Here is a 22,322-nt window from a genome sequence, read left to right as displayed (position 1 = left end):
GGTGTGGAGTAACATCAGCAATAATATTTTTTTCTAAATTGCTAGTCAACAAAAATCACGCAGAAAAATAATATATTACAATTTTTTTATACTAATCTTGAAAAAACTTCCTAATAGTCTTTAATTAACACAATCAAATAATATTTTCATTTTTATATACTAATATAAGTTCCACAATCACAGCTTAAATGGCCTTAAGGATAAAATATATGCCTTTTCTAAACATTCAGCGCCCCAGAGAGTCCGCCGCCGTGGCTTTACCCTTGCTGGGTCACAGCAATGCAGATTAGATGTACTGAATTTATATAAACAGAAAGAGATTTAAGCACTGCGCCTACGCTCTCTAGAGAATTGAAAATCTATATGTATTAAAAAATCTCTAATAAATACGAAAAAACATTTAAAACCCTCCTTTTCCATTGAGAAAATAGTTTATATGTACCGCATTACCAGAAGTCCTGCGCCATTTGTATACCGTGTCTCTTATCGGCTGACAGCATAATTAATTTTATTTTTATTATGTAAATAAACATTATGTTTAAAATTGTCTTTAATACTTATAGGCTATAAATCTGTCTAATTCAGGACCACATTAGATCTTGAAAATGTATTTATAAACAGAAAATTAAACATGTAACATGTGTGTTTAAAACCTGAATTTTTTTAATTTATGTTTTTTATTAAAATCTTGATGCTATCTCAATATCAGTTAAATAAATAATATATGGTAAAATTTAAAGTAATATTTTACAATTACTATATAATACTTCCTTTATCCGGACATAAATAATGAAGGCGTATAAATATGCCTGTATACGTGTTTAAGTATGTCTTTATCATTAAGCTCAACAGTAGGCAAACATGTTCTGTGCATTAGGCCGACAGCCATCCCGGTCGTGTGTTTAGAATAATAACCATACTGAAATAAGCAGTGCTTAAGCCCGTCGGCAATAATGATTAGTCTTCTCTTAAATTATGTTAGGGACGCCTTTTCATATAAATCTACGTAAAAAGCCTTGTTTTTTGTACTTTTTTTTCAATGTAGAAACATAGTTTGAAATTTATTATAAATTTATAAAGCATTAATCTTAAAATTAGCAATTAGTACATTTTAGAGGAGATTATCTACATATTTCTTTAAAAATTTAAATTTTCAATGTACGGTATGCAAAGAGGTTTAATCGTTTTTTAACAACAGTAACTTGGGATGTCATTAATTATCTATGCTTTTGAAGGCTGCAAAATTATTAAAAACTGATTAGAAAAGAGATTAAACCCTTAGATAAACAGCAAACACAGAAGCTAATAAGGCTCAAAAAACTTAATAGTAAACTATTTGTGTATTATTTGAGGCAAACAATTAATTAATTTTCGTTAAATTATATTTTATTAAAGTATGAGTAATGTAAAATATATTTATCACTGGAGTAACTTGTATTTTATGGGCGGAATAAGGTGCTACTTAATTTAACGTAAAACATAATTTTATTTTTATTTACGTATCAATATTATAACACATATTTTTAATATTAATAAATATTTATCGTACTAATATAAAATTATTTATTTCTCATAACATATTTATTTTTATGGTTAAATATTTTTTTGTGTTACATAAATATGTTTACAACACAGTTAATTGCTTTTAAAAGTTTTGGTTATTATACAGTTCTCAGGATATTTATTAAAGTAATAAGCTTTGTTTTTATCGAGTTGAGAAAAACTTTGATTTGATGGTCTAAAAAAACTAAACCAATATGGTTTCTTTATATAAACATATTTTTATATTAATTAATATAAAGTTTATAAAGCAAAGTTAATTTATGTAACAAATTTATATTTTACATATGCTGTCTTTCCTTTTGAGTTTAACGCAATTATATTAAAAACAAAAAGGCTACAACTTCTGCTTCGATACAGCATTTCTCATGAATTTTGTAGTGCTCTTGACTTGTGATGTGAATATCAATTGTGTAAAGTTACATCAATATACAAGTCTTGACATTGTAAAATACCAATATATAATGAAGAATTTGACATGTTTCTTATGTTTATATTTAACCACGCATGTTTTGTAACATTTTTGAATACCTGTAACAATTTTAAGCATAATTGTGTTATAATAACAAAGCTCACACTGAAGACTAAAAAATTGCTCAGTATATATTGTATTTTATTAAATATTGCAATTTTTGTAAATTTAGTAAAATTTTTCTTGGCTTTAATCCAATGTAGAATTAATAATTACATCTTATTAAGCATAATATAACATATATATACTTAAAACCTATATTCAATGAAGCGAAACTCTAGTATATCTCTCGTTGAAACTTCCGATCGTATCTGAAGATGACTGAAGCTCACTTTACGACACACCTCCGTCACTTTTCCGAGTGTTTCCCGTCGGCAATAAAAGCGACGTCGTAGTATCGAAGGACTTCATTACCCGCTTTTTTTATGCGACGCTTTATAGTGGTCTTTTTTCTAGCTTCTGCTCTTGGTACTCGGACACTATGCTTGTTTTTAGTGCTCGGTTAATGCACATAGGCCCTTATATTTCACTTCTCTTCTCTTACACCGGCTCGGCTCTTCGTCTGTATCCCTTTACGCCCATCGCATCGTTATTCACTCGGCGTCCTGAATGGCATATAAAGGTTCCCGAGGCCCAGAAACAGAAAAAAATAAGGGTGTGAGCCAAGTTGGATAAAGAAGAAGGTACAAATTGAATATATCTCTTTGGAAATGATGTTTTGTTTTTAAATTATCGATAAGCATGTTAGATATTTGGCGCGTGAGGGAAATTGCTTTGCGTCACTGGTGGTTTGGAGTTTCAATTTTCACGGCTCGCTTTATGAAAATATTGCGATCGGAAGAATATATAATATGTATTTTTATATTTGATTTAAATTTCTCCCAATGTGTTTTCAAACTATTGTTTCTGATTCCTTATCATTTCCAAATAAATCAAAACATTATGCACACTATGTTAAAAACTAATTAGCCAAAAAAAAGTAGAGTGATATCTGTGAGGGATCTAATTATTAAAAATCACACTAATGACTGTGACCAAAAATGATCATTCATCAATAAGGACAAACTAGACAATAGTGTAAAAGATTGGACCACACAAATACCTTCGTTACGACTAGAAAAAAGGGTTTCCCATAAATAACACGCAAGGATTCTCCGGTGCATTAAAAGAATATTTCTTTATTACAAAACCGTCATGGGAAATAATATATCACCGTAAGGTCACAAATTCCCGTTACACAATTCGACCTCGGAGATGTCCTTCAAGCAAATGTCATTTTCTAAAGGCGTACAACTTATTCATTGCTCGAAAAAGCGAGTGCATCGATTGGCTAGATTATCGCTGCATGATGAATAATTATAATCGAGTTAGGTCGTATAAATAGGATATTAAAAATTCACTAATAATGAGATTTTTTAATTTATAGAATATATCTAATAGGTGTTAAAAATATACATACATATGGACATATTTTATTTGACTGTTTTACATAGCAATATAGTTTATTTATAGATATAGTGTAAGATATATGCATAAAATAATAAGCAATAAAACAGTTTTTTCTGAAACATTCTTTATCAATAATAAATATTTTTAAAATATTTTTAATCGCTTTAAATACATATAACTTTTACATTAAGGTCCCGTTATCATTTAAATCAGATTTTAAAATTAATTTAGGGTTTTACATGGGAAAAAATTGTTAATAAATTAAAAATATATATAAAATTATTTTTCGTTTACAGATAGCTCACAAGTAGATTAGCAACGTATTGTATAAATATTTTAAAGTCTTTTTATGCACTCATATTAAACATGCTAGCTTTTTATATTATTATATATTCACGGATCATATTTTATGAAGTTCTCTCAAAAACTGTATTATCGGTTTATCGCATAAGCAAATATTTTATGTGTTCAAACATTATAATATCATAAAGCGTAATACTTCGAGCTTTCCTTTTGCGCAAATATGTCGTGCCGGCGTTCGAATGTGAAATATGAAAATTGTGCAAACGCTCGCCCCCCTTTGTTCGGCGCCCCTTTGAAACGCGCGCCCCGTGGCGCTGCCGCGTTGAACGGACGGGCGGTTTATTTGTTACGCCTTTTATTTTCACAGCCGTTAGGTGCGTCGTAAAATTTCCTACTCTCGCCGCCATCAATAACCACTTATTTTAACGCCGAAATAAACTTATTTATGCATGAATTGCTCCCCGATCGGCGGAAAAAGCGCCGCGCGTCGAGTTTTCCACGCGTTTAAACCGTCTCTGTTTTGCCATTGTTTGTTTGTGCGGTTATATTTTCGGGCGCTGCGCAAATTTTTGCACTCGGCCTCTTTGTGTATATTTTTATTTGTATACCCGCTTGGTTGTGTTAAAATAACGAATATTCGATCAGAAGGCGAACGTTTATGAATAATGCGAAATATTTTAAGAAACGCTTTTGACGCTCCATCAAAAGTTTAATATACAATACAGGTATTTTTATTATTATTTTCTATAAAATGTACAATATAATAAATAAAAGGAAGAATTATATTTTAATATAACATATACGAGGAATATCCAAAATGTGAAGATGCAAAGACTTTTATATTACTTTATTAATACTTGCAGTGGGTTTTAAATAAACATTCATAATATTAAGATTATATTTATTATAATTGTAGCTTTTTATTTTTAATCATAATATTTGAAAAAATATGTTAATAAATCGAATATCGACTGCTATTGTTATACAATATATTAAACTTTATTGCCATTGCCATAGCAAATACTAAAAAGAAAATTAGCTTCAAGCCTTTTTTAATGATTTATAAATTCAAGCAATGCACAATATGAATAGATTTATAATCTTTCGAAACAACACTATACATATTTTATTTTAAACATTTATTTTAATAATAAACTGCGAATAATTCAGTTAAATATTTTTATATAGTATTTCTCTCCTAAAATTTTAATATTTAAAACTTAATTAAATATTTTCATCAATTCATTTAATTATAGTTAATAAAACAACAACATTTTTGTGTATTTTAGGAAATTAAAAATAAAATATTTAAAAATATATATATAAAATGCAAAAAAAGTGCCATTATGCCATTATGAAATCTATTGGTAAAAATTGGTAAGCTCAAAGCAATAAACGTGAGAGAAAACTTGTTGCATATTACAGTTAAAAGTGCCTTTAGAACACTCGGAAAGTTGTTCGGTCTTTGTTATGCTTACCAGTGCATACTGTATGAACAATAGAGGGATTAGCTAAAAGCCAAACGGCCGTTTGGTGTTTTTACACACAGTTAAACTCAATGTCGCCAAATCTCCAACAGTTTCGATGCATACGGTCACAGAATGGCCAATATTCCAACAAAAAAATAGACAGAATAAATAAATGCAATTACAACCTTAAATGTTCATAATTGGCAGTCTTGGCGAAGGTACGCAAACCAGATACCAAACGTATAAAACGCATACATAGCCATTTCCATTCTGACTTCGCTTCCATCAGCACTTTATCAAAAATTTTCACCTTAAAGAGGCGGAAAGAACTGAAAATCCAGCCGCTTCGTCAATCCTAGTTTAAACTGATCTTCTGAAGTATACATAACAATAACTCTTAAAGTTGTAAATTACAAATTTAATTTGTAATATATAAATATCAACACCTTGGTTGCATAAATATTTAATATACCCAATTTATATCCATGATATATTTTTATCCTATTTTTAAAACTGTATTATTTTTGTAAATTATATCTAGATACATTATGCACATACGCGTGTAATAAAATGTACATATTTATCATCGAATGAATATTCATCGGGGTGTCGCTATAATTAAATCGCAATATCGAGCAAGTTCGAAATCGGCGGTCGGGTCCGTTTCGGTTTTCCCGGGCAGGTCGTCAAGGTAACGAAATTTCATTTATTACATAGACCCTATACCTAGATAGGGTCGCGTGCTAGACTCTGCTCAAATTTTGCATTGTAATGTGGTTTGACAAACCGAAATGTGTAGATTACCATATAGATATATAACAATAATAAGAATTTAACTCACTGGGAACAGAGTTGTGATAACAAATATAACGATCGATAGGACATAAAAACAAGAAAAAATACAGCAATTAAGAATCGCATCGTAATTACATCTCAAAAGCGTCGTCAAATTCCAAGAAATAAAACAGCAGATCATTATTTGCACCGATAAATTTTCCTCTCAATTAAATGGCATTGTCTTTCAGCAAACGAAATGTTGAGGATAGCAATCAGACCACTGATTGCGATAATAATATGCATTAATTAATTTCCAAGATATACATATATAATGCCTAAAAGCTAGCTGCAAATACATTAAATATAAATTTCTAGTGATTAGAGTTTCAATATCTTTTAGAAACTGCCAGATAATTAATTAATAACCAACAATTTAAAGTATTCACAAAAAAAATATAAATTTAGAAAAAATATTTTTAAAAATAGTAACATTATTGATATATTTTAGTATTAGATTATACTTAGATTTTACACATATAAAATCGTGTATTTTTTTTTCTTAGGACGGAAATCGCCTTATTTAGTATTGAGCTTCCTGGACATCATTGCAATTTCCGTCGTTTATTTAATTCATTATATAAAAACTAGTTTGTTAGTCAAGAAAAAAATCTTATGCAGACGCGTCGCATATTTTCCCGTATTGTTTTAATAACATTGTACGCGATTTTATTAAATGACAAAATTTATAGAACCGCACACTAGCCTTATAAATATTTAAATCGACAATAAAAAACTTATGCTTGCTAATAAAATACTAAAAAAAATATCTAAGATCAGCACATAATTTTACATAATAAATCTTAGTACAAAAAGTTGTAATCATCTTAAATTCCATAAAAAATATGCATGATATATATGTAAATAGCTATGTCACATTAAAACTTTTATAAAAACATTATATGCTAGCCAAAAAATACATTTTTATATTTCATAAAATTAATTCCCAAACACGCCATTTTTTATTTAAAAAATCACAATAATCATGAAAAGTACAAGACTTAGCAATATTTTTTTATTTGAAGTTATTTTATTGAAGCAAGGGTAAGGTAGCTTATTGCAAAAAAAATACAGCTAATATCTATTAAATATATTTATTAATGTACAACAAATACAAGGCTAATAATCGCAATTTCTTTTCTCTTCTATTATATATTAAGACCAAAATAGCATGATCTATGAGGTTCTGAACTAATATTTCAAAGCCATAGGTTCAAATCTCACAGTCAAATAAATGATTAATTCAAACTGACTCTATACATGCATACAGTAGGCAATAGTCACTGATCATCATGACAACAGATGATCGTTGCACAAATATGTAACTTATTTCATTAAACTATATACAAATACATCAGCACTAATTTACATAAATACACACACACTAAATACATTGTTCTAGCTTCCGCCTTAAACATCCTTGTGTTTGAAAATCTCAGGAGTGTTTTCGTGCGCTGACGTCCTAGCCGCGACGGTAAAGAATAAGGGACGCAATCGCAACTCTCTAGGGCACTCTACAGCCCGCTTTTATAGTAAAGACATTTTGGCCTAAGTTACAAGAATATTTGTAAAATGTGATACAATAAATACAAAATTAATTGCTTGCATATGTGAAATTTTCAGTAAACAGCATATAATAAATATTAGAGTTCTCATTGTTGCATTGTTTGTCATTAATAAAGATATAAAATAACAGTAGACTCAAATTGGATCACGGCGATGCTTCAGAACGAGCGAAAAATTAACATGCTCACATTGTGAATCCTGCTGGATAGTTGTAACATGGAGTAATTTACAACTAATAAAGACATATAAATCAATTCAATTAAATCACTCACTGTCATAATTCGTAATAAATAAAAATATGTATTTAACAGAAATAAAGAAAATTTAATAAAAAATCCGTGTTTATTAATTTAGTTATTTTATCGTTAATATGTTGTGAAGTTAAGATCAGTATGTTAAAGTGTATTGTGTGTAGCTTTTCAATCTTTATTTTAAATTACTTGCAGTTTAGAAAAATCAATATTGTGGGTGTTACTCCACACCTAGCAAGCACGTGCTAAAAATTTCATTTTTGTAGTAAGTGTGCTTTTGCTATTTAATATCGGACTTCTTCAAAGTGAACAGTTGTCTACGTTTCAAAATATTTATTTAGGTTTTTAAAACATTTTTGTAATTTAGTCGCGATTTTTAACATAGCTGTACATATATAAACGCGTATTATTTTAATTTTGGTGTATCGCTCGTATACAACATTAAGAGAAACGATCCAAGCAAACTTCACTTAGAAATTCCAGCTGGAATATTCCAATGTATCAAGTTTTCAAAATTCAGTGAAACAACATAGCTTCTAATTTTCGTATATGAGCGTATTAAGTGTATCAGATAGTCAGGGATCTTAGCATACCATTCAGTGTTTTCCATGAAAAAAATAGTTTTCAATGTCTCAAACAAAGCATCCATAACACCTATATTTGCTGGCAGATAAAAATAACGCAACAAAAAATAGCGGTTATGGGCAGGTATTGAAGGATACGATATTGCTAGAAAAATATCGCAGGCGAAGCCAGTTACGAAAGCTATAAACTTTCTACATATACATACATATATTTTTACACTGTGAACCAAGTTATTTGAACTAAAAACCTAATAAAATATATTTATATAAATTTGTAAAACTTTTTAGGACGTGTCAATTTTATTGTTTGTGTCTAATATAGCAAGTATCGTGCGTGTACTGGGAGGTAAATATTTTGGTTATTTGTTCCCGAAGGCGAATCAGATCCGTAGACAGGCAAAGGGATTAGTTGATAATGCCTCGGGAGAGGCGTCGACGGCGCCGGCGTCGATAAATTGAATCCGAGTTAAATGCTATTTGCACCGAAGCAGTGCGGTGGGGAGTGGGGTAAAAATGATTGGAGATTATGGGAGTTAACAACGGGGTAGGCGAAAAACGAAAATAATCCATTATACGCGAGTTGAGTTATCATCAATCATGGCCGAGGGGAAAATATGAACGAGTTTCCTTCGATGTGTGTGTATGTGGGAGTACGCGAGTCGCTCGGGTTATTGATTGGAAATACGTTTCAGGGAAACTTTGCTTATTTATCGCTCAGATTGTTGTATTTATTTATAATTGAGTTTCACCCGATACCTACACGTTAAGGTAGCGTCGTCGCTTGATTCATTTGTACCATTTTAGTTTCGCAGAAGAGTGGAAAAATGAGGGATTTCTGTATGCCATTGGCGAGCGGAAGCTATACAATAAGATATTTGCAGTTGACATTTAGTTTAACGCTTTCAACGAGGTAAACATTTTTCATGCTTTCTGATTACTAAAATATAAATATAACGTTGTCGTTTCACTTCTACCACGTCGAACAATAACTCACTCACTTGTAATGTACTACTCGAAGCGGATCGCATTTATCCACACTAAAATATATACACACTTCTGAATAGCAAGCTATTTGTTTTTTCATATGACTGTCTATCTTTATTGTCGGAGTTAAAATGTCACCTTGCTCCTTGAACTAATTTTGGTGTTGTCATTTTTTATCATTATAAAATAGTTTCGCAAAGTTACGCCTATAGGCGTGTCCTCTAATTTTCACTCAGTTCATATTCAAATACCAAAATAAATAATTTCGTCTTTTCTTTTGTTAATAAAAATTGCTTTAACAATGTCTGTATAAAACTGTTTTCGTTTATTACGAAAAAAGTCCTAATAGAAAGTAAAAAAACTGTGTCATGTTCGACCAATGTTCAATTTGTAAGGGTAGCGCTAAGAAAATTTTAAGTATAATTAAAAAGTGAAAAATTAAGCTCTGAAATTGACAGATGATATTTATTTGTACATTTATTACATATCAAATATCTTAAATAATTGCTTATGTTTGTACCAATAAGATAACCGTTAAAAATGCACCCAATAATAATCTCGTTGAAAATCCTACCAGTTTATTACAGTAATTTAGTAAATATTCAAAAATAATCCATGCGCGTTTAAAAGACTTTTTTGGGGAATTTAATTAAAAACGAACAGTTCGGTTTTTGCGAAAATTATTTGACAACACGTCAACTTGTTAGTATAATATAACGGAGCATTTATGCGCTAATTAAAATATTAAAAAAGTACGGGCCTTTTAGTGTTATATATCAAGATCCTTATATAATGGCAGAAAAAATGAATACATATTACATTGAGAGCATAGAAGAAATTGTAAATTCAATACCAAGGCTTAGTAATTTAGTACAATATAACAATAAAGCAATAATTGTAAAATTTAGTAAATTTAAATCAGTATCATTAGATGAAATTCATAACATAATATGTAAATTTAAAAAAGGAACTAGTACTGATGAACTAGATATAAATATAATTAAAGAAACTTGGGAAATAATAGGAACTAAATTAAATTATTAAATAAATAAAGCACTTTCCTTAGGAGAAATGCCTGAAAATTTAAAGATTGCAACTATTGTACCTATACCTAATATAAAAAATAGTAAAAAAGTTTAAAAAATGAGACCAATCAACATGCTACCGTGTATAAAAAAAATAATAGAAGAAGTAGTAATCAAACAATTAAAGGAATTTATTACTTCTCAAAACATAATATGTGAACAACAATCGAGATTCAGAGAAAAACATTCCACTGAAACTGCATTACAAGTACTGATAAATGATTGGTTGTTGGCTAAGGATACAAACAAAATTATTGGAGCAGTTTTCTTAGATTTTAAGAGAGCCTTCGAAACAATAGAAAGAAAAATAATGTTAAAGAAATTGGAGAATATAGGTATAAGTGATATAGTTTTAAGATGGTTTAATATTAACTTAAATTAAAAGAAACAAAAAGTTAAAATAAATTATGTTTATTCTGAAAAGAAATTAGTGTCTTATGGAGTACCACAAGGGTTTAAATTGGGACCATTGTTATTTGTTTTGTATAATAATGATATATAAAAAAATGTAAAATTAATCAATTTACGGATGACACATTAATGTATTGCATAAGTGATAACATTAAAGAAATTGTAAATAATTTAAATAATGAATTAAGTATATTAGAAATATGGTTAAAGAATAATGTACTTAAATTAAATGAGAATAAAACTAAATGTATGTTTATTAATTATAAAAACGTGTTAGATGATAATATCAAAAAAGTAATAAATAACTCTAGTATAGAAATAGGGGATAGTATAAAATATTCAGGAGTAATTGTTGATACAAAATTAAATTTTAAAGAACATTGTAATTACATATTAAAAAAAATTAGCAGAAAAATAGGTTTATTATCTAGATTAAGAAATATATTAAGTATAAATACAAAAAAAAAAATTTACAATAGTATAATATTGCCCCATTTTAATTATTGTGCAACAATATTAAATATGTTAAATAAATTAGACACACAAATGTTGCAAAAATTACAAAATAGGGCAATGAGAGTAATCTTAAATAAAAATAGATTAACTAGTTGTAAAAGTATGATTGATAGATTAGAATGGTTGAATGTTCGAGAAATATTGAGTATGAATGTTTTAGTATTTATATATAAGTTAGAAAATAATATGTTGCTAGAATATTTTAATAAGTATTTAATAAGAAATAGAGATGTATATAAATATCATACTAGAAATAGAGAAAATTTAAAGATAGATAAGTATAAGAAAACGAGTACGGCTAGGGGAGTTATGTACGGAGGTTTTGATTTGTATAATAGTGTTCCAAGAATAATCCGACAAAGCAAAAATATAACGGGCTTCCTAAATGGAGTTAAAAAACACCTTCGTACATATAGAAATAAATTATAATATTATGTCTTATTAGTGTATATTATTATTTTCTGTTGTGTATTTTTTATATATTTTTTATATATGCTTATATACTTAAAGTTGTTTGATGTAAAAATTAGCTATTAAGCTAAATAAATTAATAAATAATATTTATTAATAAATAAATATTATATATAGAAATGCTTTCGACACTGAATGGTATGACAGTATGCTTTACAAAATGTACAAATATAAAATCCCTTACTAATTGATATACTTAATATGATCATACATGAAAATTAGAAACTATGTTGTTTCACTGAATAATGAAAACTTGATACATTGAAATATTTCAGGTGGAGCTCCTCAGTGAAGTTTGCTTGGACCGTTTCTCCTTATGTTGTATAAAATTAAAAAATACGCGTTTATCTATGTACAGATATGTTGAAAATGCTTACGTTCTTTATTTAACCAATCGCTACTAAATTACAAGTAAGTTTTTAAGTGCAGCAGTAGAAAAGATGGTAAATAATAAAATCTTTCTAGAAATTTAAAAATACATTGTAATTAATTATGGGACTAAATATTTTGTATGGATTGCCCAATTTTTCACTTTTTTTATTAGTTAACTCACAAATTATTTTTAATAATTTTAATCTTGTCAGTATATTCCATGCATTTAAATAGATCAAAATTATATATAAAATAAAAATCAAAAAATCGGGGATCATTGTCAGTCATCATCATTCGTACGCTAAGAATATTATAATATTATTTAATACTCAATTTGCAAATCTGTAACTTAAAACATTAAAACCTAACAATATATTGACATTAGTTGTTCTACAATATATCTAAATACACACATTAATAAAACTTGCATTTAAGAAAAAAAAAATATTTATTTATTTTATTTAGTACAATAGTCGCGTTTTTACACTTGCAATAATTTAAGTTTCCATGTTATTTAATTACCTAAATACCGTTCAACTGCAATTCAATTTATCGAAGATGTCGACGTCTCTCCCAGAGCATTATCAACTAATCTTCTCGCTTGTCTACGGTTCCGATTCGCCCTCAGAAACAAACTGCCGAAATATTTATTCCGTTATTTCGCCCCCTGCCCTCTTTCGGTACATTATTCCGCCCGTTCCCTCTCATCTTCCTCCCTTCGACGCCTGATGGACGGCGTCGCATTTTCATAAATATCATTAATTTAACTAACATAAGCTTCTTGAAAGTCCTCGAGCCCTCTTTGCCGCTAATTTATTTGCGGCGCCGAATTCCGCTTCATAATCTGCGAATGCGGAAGGCGACGAACTCGTTTGTTTGCTTAGAACGAGAAACTTTCCAGGGATGAAATCATCACGAAAAGTGCACAATTCTGCCAATCACAAAGTTTTTTCGATTATCCTTTTGTTACTTTAATAATAACATGAAAATGTTGTTATGTTCAATAAATAAACAAAATTATTACTTCTCTCTCTCTCTCTATACAATATCATTTTTTGAAAATCGTCGATTTTGTTTCACAGAATTTTTTTATATCAATGAACGATATCAATAATATATGGTGCATATATAAATAATTTAGAGGTAAATTGATTTTGTTACCATGTATTACCATGTATTTGAATATATAAAAAACATACGTTGAAAATATTTGTAATCAAAAATATATCATATTTTCCTCCTTTATTCATAACCTTTAACTCCTACATTTGAACAATTTTGGCTTTCAACGAAAATATTCAGATCATTTAATACATATGAGATGGCATTTATAATGTCACATATAATCATATATAATGTCACTTTTTCAATTATTCTTTGCTTCAGATTATTTCTACGTAAGTCATGTGTTACCAATTGTTAATATTTAAAGATAACTCTTGCAATATTTTGCTCAACTTCATCCAAATTCATGAATCTTTCAGAACGGAACTTCTAAAACAACCGCTTGCACTGACTTACACTATTGTCCTACGGTCAAATTTACATATTTGCTATGCCACTACCGTCGCTTTTGTATTTTAGATAAACTCCTACATATAACAAAACATGCGGAAAATATTCTTGTGTAGTTTTTCGTGCCGTATGTAATATTTTAGCACATTAGGTTACAACTATTAAGAGAGCATAACAAGTAACTCATACTTACAAATATGTAATTAATTAAATTAATCATAAAACTCAAATTAATTTAGAAATAAAATATGTATTATATGTACAGCTGTAACATTTTATTTTCTATAATACGCAATGTATTGATTTGCTCCAGCGAATTAATTAAATTGTTTATACGTTCGTACACAACAAAATATTTCGATAAACAACGCGACGCGATTTCTCAACTCTTAATAAGATTACTTAAATGGGTTAACTGCTTGTTTACCCTCCGATTTAAGAAAATTCCCGACCGTCTCTAAAATATCCCAACCCCGTTTCGTACGGATTGTTTAATTGTCTTTGAAATTAGGAGTTTGTGCGTCGATTTATGTCGCATTAAATAATTCAGACGCAAGATTGAATCTAGAGCCGCGTTTTAGGGTCCTTCGTGTCGATAATTGGAAAATCATTTTCTCGTACAGGCAGCCCTCGGGGAAAAGTCGCATATGGGGAGAGAATAACGCATAAATGAAATAATAGATGTATGTTGTGTGGGTATAAAAGGTATAAAAATAAAATATAATTTCACAAAATTATGGTATGTTAGCAGTAGCGTAACTACCGCCTGGGTAGATCTCCCTCAGGGAATCAAAATAATAAAAATAAATATTCTTTTGGATGTCGTTTTCTTTGAACAAATAAATAGTTGTAAATTATATTTCTTCATACATTATACAAACATTAAAAAATAAACTTTGCATTTTTTTATCAATATAGTTCATTTCTTATAATTAAATAATACATTTTTTTTAGTATAACCACTGTATATTTGGCTTCCTATATCAAATTTATGGCGTTGTCACTTTTTAAGCCGTATAATATATTTATTTATTTTTGTGACTTTTCGAATCGTGAAAATTTATTATCGTCGAGCGCATCGATATAAGCGTAATTTCAAAGCTGGTACGTTTTGATTAGTCACAAATTAAATTGTAAGAATGCGTGTTTTTGAGCTTTGTATTACTAATTATGTAATTTGGAACAATACAGTTTCAAAGTAGTAACAGTTTCAAAGTAGTCTTTACAGGGTAGGGTGTTCACAATAACTACGAATTATTGAGTAAAAGATGTAAATGAACAACAACAAATATTATGCACTACACTCTCTGGAAGTTGTCCGAACTGAAGTCGGTCGAGACCTACGACTCTGAGTAAGCGACCACACTGTCGCAAATTTCATATACCGTCCGGACGGCGGCTTTTGTCACGTACAGCCGGCATATTTGCGCGCGAACGAAAAATGTGCCAAATAATTGCAATTTTTAAATTGTCATATTATTAAAATTACGCTACTGATAATTATAAAAGTTTGTGTGGGCACTCACCAATACAATATCAGTGAAAACTTTCGGTCGTAAATATTCAATTTACGAAAAAATCTTTGTCGGCTTTTGCAAAATGCCATAAGGCATGAAAATGATACTTCAGAATACAAACACCACATCTGTGACTATCCTAGAATTTGTCGCCATTGATTCTATATAAGAATTCGTTATGGCGTGACATTTATATAAACCGATCTAGGAAAATACATAAGGATATTCGAAACGATTTTCCTTAACAAAATCAAGTACTACTAATTATTTTTTTAATTATTTAATTTTATATGAAAAAAATATAATAATGATATTAAAAATATAATTAATCCCTTTTGGTGCCCTAAAATATTTAAATATGTCAGTAAGAGTCTGTTGAACTCTCCGATAAGCATGTGATAAATTGACCACGTGACCACGATGCAGCGCTCGACATGCATGTTAACCATAGGACGCCTACGCGCATACTAAAATTGAACCGAGTTACTCGCTTTATCTCAGTTTGCGAAAAACCATATCATTATCTCTCTCAATCTCGTCACTTAACACGCTAGAGAGCGAAAGTGAAAGTATCTCACCGCTCGCGCACGAAAGAGCAGCTCCGACTTTGGTCCCTTTGACTCCAGTCTTTTTGCCGACAATGTTTGGAAGCGCTTGAAGCTGGCCGAGTCGACTGAATAACCCCTTTTTTACCTCCTGTTCTCGGTAACCTCGGGCAACTTCCGAGAGATTTTAAAACGGGCAGAACCGAACTCGACCGAAGTTACCTACTATATTCTCCGTCATTGGCCAACCTTGACCAATTTCCAGAGAGCATAGTGGCAGGCATTAGTCTATCGCATATTCATTACACATTTATTTTATGTTTTATTATATTTCTATTTCATAAAACACTTATTTTTGTGATAAAATATTTATGTTTATAATACGTTATAATAGTACTTGCGTTTTTTTCTAGTATATTCGATTAATTTGGAGCTTTTTTAATTTAAAAAATGCTATTGTTACTAAAATGCTACGTACAAAAATCTTAAAATGTATTCACAAAATGAACCTAGCTTTCAACATTCTAGTTCTTTCTAGTTTAACCATTACTTTAATATATTTCGATATTTTAGTTTATATAACATTAAAATTAATTTTTGTTATTATTAATATATTCATCGATGATTTTTACAAAATCATCAATGCCATAAAAAATAAGTTTAGTATAAAAAAATAGTTCGAAATAATTGTATATATTTAAATTATATGATATAAGTAATTTATTAAAATCTATTTTTTTAACAAACGTTCTAATAATATTATAAAAACATAAATTTTTAATAGGAATATTAAATGAAAGCTCATTGCATGCCTTTCTAATTTTCGACTAGCCTATATATGTATAATATAAATACTTTTTATTCAGGTAGCTTTCAGTTCATGTCGTGTTGCTTCTAAATTATACCTTATCATTGCTTCGTAACTAATTCGACTTCGTAAACTAAGAAACGGAATGAATTATTAAGTCGAGAGCTTTTGTATAATTTATTTATTAAAATCAGAGAGCGCTTATCGCAATTACGTTGTAAGGCCTTATCGCGTATTTATTTTATCGCGTACATTTTATAAAGCAACTTCTTACATTTTTATTTGTATTGTGTAAATCAGGATTTAAAAAATAAGACATTATAATGTATTATAAAATTAATGCTCGCAATAAATATCACAGTAGATATTTTTTAAGAAAAACAAATCGAATTGGATTTATTTTTCTTATATTTATAATATGTTTTTTTACTTAAATATAAAAATAAATATGTTGAATATATAAATATTTATATGATTACTAATCCATTAAAGATTTTTGTTTGCTTGTTATATATAATAAATATTACTGTTCCTTTAGAACGAAATGTATACATTTAAGCACGGAATGCATTAAAGCAAGTAATGAAATGCATGAAACTTGAAAACGCGTACTAATGAAATATTTCTGAAATTTTGCATTTCATTGTTGATGTTTTTCTTCATTACACTTGTATAGTAGTAAACAACCGAATAATCGAGTTATATAGAAATAACATACTTGGATTATAATTTATATTAAATAGACAGAAATTTTGCAGCAAATAATAGATAGAATTTTATACGGTATATTCAATAAATACATTTAATTATTCAAATAATTTCTAATTGGTGCAAAAGAAATTTCATCTAACAAAATTTAATTGACAATATTAACCCTGTCAAATATCTAGTATGTATATATATATCTAACTATATTTATATCTAACATAATAGATATATTTATATTTTGATATAGAATCTATATATTTTGATATAGAATCAATATATTATTTCCTCATACCCTCGTATACAAAGTGTATAATCCCTCGAGTATCTGAGAGCTAATTAAGCAGAGGTGTGTTTGTGCATAGTTTACCTTCTCAATCAGTACATAACATAATACGCGGTTAGCGCTAAGGAAATTATAAAACCATCAACCCGACTACCAAGATACGTGATTCAGTCCGCAAAGAGACCAGCAGATCCAATACAGAGATGTCGTTTGCTATTCTGTAGCGTGGCTATACATTTTTTTCCACTACTCAATATAACCAGTTTGCAAAGGAAATACCTAACGACCTGTCGAGTATTCTTTGAAACGGAATCTAGCATGCAAGAGACTAACACATATACATACACACAATGATGAATTTATGTTTCTATGATAAAATCGAAAATTATTGTCGACATCTTAGTTTAATAAATCTGTATCGGTGTCGGGAATCTGTGAGTGAGAGCCTGGCGAAGAGAAACACTTATAAGACTTTGGTACTCGGCAAATTAAATTTCAACGAAACGCGCAGCATTTGCTAGATTTCGTGTTAATGAATTCTCAAAACCAATTAAAGGTTTGAATTGATTGAATATTTATATTTAAAATAAATAAATATTATTGTAAGTCTATAGTTTGATATTTTTACAATGATTCTGTATCTGTGTTTGAATTCCATTTCCCAACCGTGAAAATACACACATTTCTGGTATGCATTGGATGAACTATTGTGAAACAGACATACGAAATTGAATTATATAAGATGTATAGCATTCGTGGACTGAAAGAGAATTGTGGATCCTTGCATAGATGAATATCTCTTGCTGGCGCATACTGACACGAGAATATATGCTACAAGTCAACATTTGCAAAGCGAATGTTTTGAGCTTAAAACGTGCAATGCAAGACGTGATAACATTTAAAAATAAATATTTGCTTTTAAAAAATGTAACAATACATAAAACATATAACCCGTTTTATAAAAATATGCTTTTATATACTTTTTGTAATATATTATTATTAAATGATAATTCACACACTCCTTGTCTAAATTAAAGCGATATTATCATTTAGCAGCAATGCTTTTTTGAAAGAGTTCGAGTGTCATGACAGTATTGACCAGCCTCCAGACGCACCGATGCTTGGCTTGTTAAAATATGTGCTTAAAATAATTTTTAATTAATTTAGTGAACCGTTTATTCTATACGAAAGAAGCAACGGCTAACTTGTTTTTATTTGATAAATACTATGGTAATTTACAGCTTATCATAAATAAAAATGTCAAAGGCCGTCCGTTTATGCAAGCGTTTAACGAGCAACTCCATAAACAATGTCAAGGAGAATTGATAACTGTTTTTTATATAATGTTTGTAACAGCACGCTACTGCACGCGTTGGGTGTTGGAATAATAAAAACTCATTAGAAAAAAGACTTGCATAGATGCACTCAGATTCATAGATACTATATTGAAAAATATATATTAAGGTGTGTTTGCCTTCGTTTCTCGAAAAAAAGTTGCAAATATTTTTGCGTGCGACCTTGACCCTCGCGAGAAGATCACCTTACCGGTGCTTCGAAGGACCAGCAATACATTTAGATTACTGCTTAAATCAAATATGATTAACAAAAAATAAACTTTACGAGCACCAGGTTTGCTCCAAGTATTTTAGCCATAACAATAGTCTTACTGTGCATGTCTTAAATAAATAAATAAAAGGTGTTTTTAAAGGATATGGAAATCCCGAAAAAAAAATATTTTCTGGCATATATATCTTCACATTATGAATATCAATCGTATTTATAATTAATATAACATATAATTTTTAGGTTTTGTGTATGTTTTTTAAATACAATTGCTTTACTATATACATATAATCGCATTGATAACTTATATGACACATTATTTTTAAGTCTTAAAAATATGTTTTTTGAATAGATAATATAAATCATATGTCATACTTGAGTATGTTAGTAAATACAAAATATCTGTTCAATGTGTTAGTTAATCTCAAAATAAAGAATATATAATTATTTAAACATGTTATTTTGAGGCCTTATGTATTTATTTTAGTTACCAATATTAATTAATATTAAGCACATTGCAAATGTACTACTTATATTTATTTTAAATGGGTACAAGAATATTTCAAGGTATTGCCAATAAACTGCTAATATAACAAATACAATACAAGTATAAATATAATATTAATAATGGTAATAAACCAGACTGTTCTTCGAGGTTATAGTATGTATGTATTTTATATATCAATTGCATTTCTTAAAATGTGTATTTATAAACGTTATTATTTTTAATGTATTGTTTAAAAAGCATTAGCTTAATACTACTTTTATTCAATTATAAAATAAAGTAATGAGAAAAACATTGTTTTAAGCTCTCTGCTAACGAGAATACATACGTATATGTTCCTTAAAATTAGATCATTATATCAGTATGTGTATAACATAAAAAAATTCTAGTCATTTGTATTTTTAAATATTTTTTCTTATTATATATATATATGTATTTCAAATGCTTAAAAAATATATATGTTATGGTTTAAGAAAATAGACTTTGGTTAATTCTAAATATAGAGAATAAATAAAAATGTGTAGCCTAATTTCCTTAGATGTAAAATTGTTGTATTAGGGGTTAACCTTATTATTAAAACCAATAGTTTTTGTTATTATTGACCAAAAAATTACACTTTTACCTAATCGTGGAATAATGAAAGAAAATTGTCAAAATCAGATAATAAAGGACAATAAATCGGTCTTTTGTGACTAAGAAAAACAGTATCTATCTCACGCAAAAAAGGCGAATCCAAGCTATACATTTATTTAGATTGCACCCTAAAGTGTATGGTGGGAATTGAAAGGAAGTATTTATTTTAAAGTGTTAAAACAAGATAAAACAGTGATCGCAGAAGTGTATAGTAAACTTTTGAGTTGATTGAGGAAAAGAGACCATATCAAATAAATAAGCAAAAAAATATTATTCTATATAAAAATATACTGCTTGATTGACTCAGTATAAAATCTGTAAACTTTTTAATGCAGCTTCTATTTTCACCGGACTTGGCCCTTTCTGACTACTACATTTTTTGTTCAAATAGCCTATTTTTAATTGTTTTAATTCTAAACCTATAAATTATTACAAAAAATTTAGTAGTAATTCGTTAAAAATGTGGAAGAAGGTAACATAAAATGATAAAAATTGTATTAAATAAAAAAAAATGAAAATATTAGAAAATGCTATCTTAGTTTAATCAATAGTATGAGTAGCTGATTACGTAAATAAGACAGACTTTTCTTAAGTCATCGCGTACTGATAACTTAGATTAGTAATAAAAAAAACATAAAAAAATAATTGATTATATTATTGAAACGCAATGTTTCAAAAAAAACATATTAAAACAATTAATCAAACTTTTACATTTATTGATTCTATCGCTTGATAGAAAGTCCTAGATACCACTTATTTTATAAATATTTTTATAAATATTAGGTTTAATAGTTATGTTAAATGCATATAGCGTAATAAAAGATAGTTAATGTGACATACGTATTATATGTACTATAGGTATAGGTGTGTGTAAACTTATTACAAATATAGGTATTCGAAATAAAAATAAAAAAACCCTATAAAGATTTAATTGAACTTGATTTTGCTTTTATCTAACATGTATATATTTTTTTACTTTAACTCAATTAAGGTCCCAACTCACACGTGTGCGTACATATGTAGTCATAAGAAATATACACACAACTTATAATTATCGCACTAAGTAATTTAATGTCAGTAAATCATGCCGAGATGCCGCGCCGGCAGGATGTTATCTGAGACAAGAAGTTCGGGCACAAAAAACTTAGACCCTAACAAATTCTTTCCGTCCATTATCGTTCTTTTTAACAAATAAACTACACCGCTACCGACACCAGTTAATTTGTACTTAACCCTAACACACATTCATGATACACAATAAAGAAAAAGAAACACTCACCTCAACTCGAAAACATCAATGCCAAGGACGAACGACCGTCCGCCCAAATCTGTGGACAAAAAAGATTGAAATTAATGCGGTGTCGATTTGAATGAGGGTGTTTGTGGAAGGTCTTGCAAATTGTTCCGTGACCCTAGGCAGGTCATCATTTTATCGCCGCACGTGACCCTTCAGCGGTCGTCATTACTTTCGGCAGACCTTCGACGCCTGTTGAATCCTCAGGATCGGTTTCAAATCTCGAACACGTCCTGTCGATAAACAAACTCCTTTCGTGACTGTGTGTGTTGAGTTGGTCGTAAATTTGAAAAACACCACCCTAACGTATCGGACATGTCGGATTCCACATCAGATTTCAATATAGTTTATAACATCGTGCCAAAAAGTATCATCACATATTGACAAATTCTGACCATTTATTTGAACTTATGCTCTGCGTCAAAAATAAAATCATGGCTTAAAAACATACCGTAAATATACAAAACAAACCACATATTCATTCCCTGGCTTTTCTTAGATAAATTTTCAATGCTTCTCAAACGTAACAAAAAAAAAGGAAAAAATGTACGAAGGAAGATGAGAGGAACTCCTCCATACCGAACACTCGCTGCTACGCCACATGCTAGACATCTGAGGACCTCC

General features: G+C 29.1%; 1 protein-coding gene across 6 annotated transcripts in view; it reads right to left on the bottom strand.

Moving 5' to 3' along the window:
• Positions 1-22,322, bottom strand: part of LOC148234949 (irregular chiasm C-roughest protein-like) — a 306,152-nt gene that overhangs the window by 165,878 nt on the left and 117,952 nt on the right. For all 6 annotated transcript variants that reach the window (XM_088186132.1, XM_088186136.1, XM_088186138.1 and 3 more), the window contains one exon: positions 21,684-21,732. The gene's annotated coding sequence lies outside the window, so the exon portion shown is untranslated. The remainder of the gene's footprint in view (positions 1-21,683; positions 21,733-22,322) is intronic.

The sequence above is a fragment of the Plectrocnemia conspersa genome, unplaced genomic scaffold (assembly GCF_051122295.1).
Source record: "Plectrocnemia conspersa isolate PC_06_02 unplaced genomic scaffold, ASM5112229v1 ptg000005l, whole genome shotgun sequence".
Classification (NCBI taxonomy): Eukaryota; Metazoa; Arthropoda; class Insecta; order Trichoptera; family Polycentropodidae; genus Plectrocnemia; species Plectrocnemia conspersa.
This window is presented reverse-complemented; position numbering and strand designations above follow the sequence as displayed.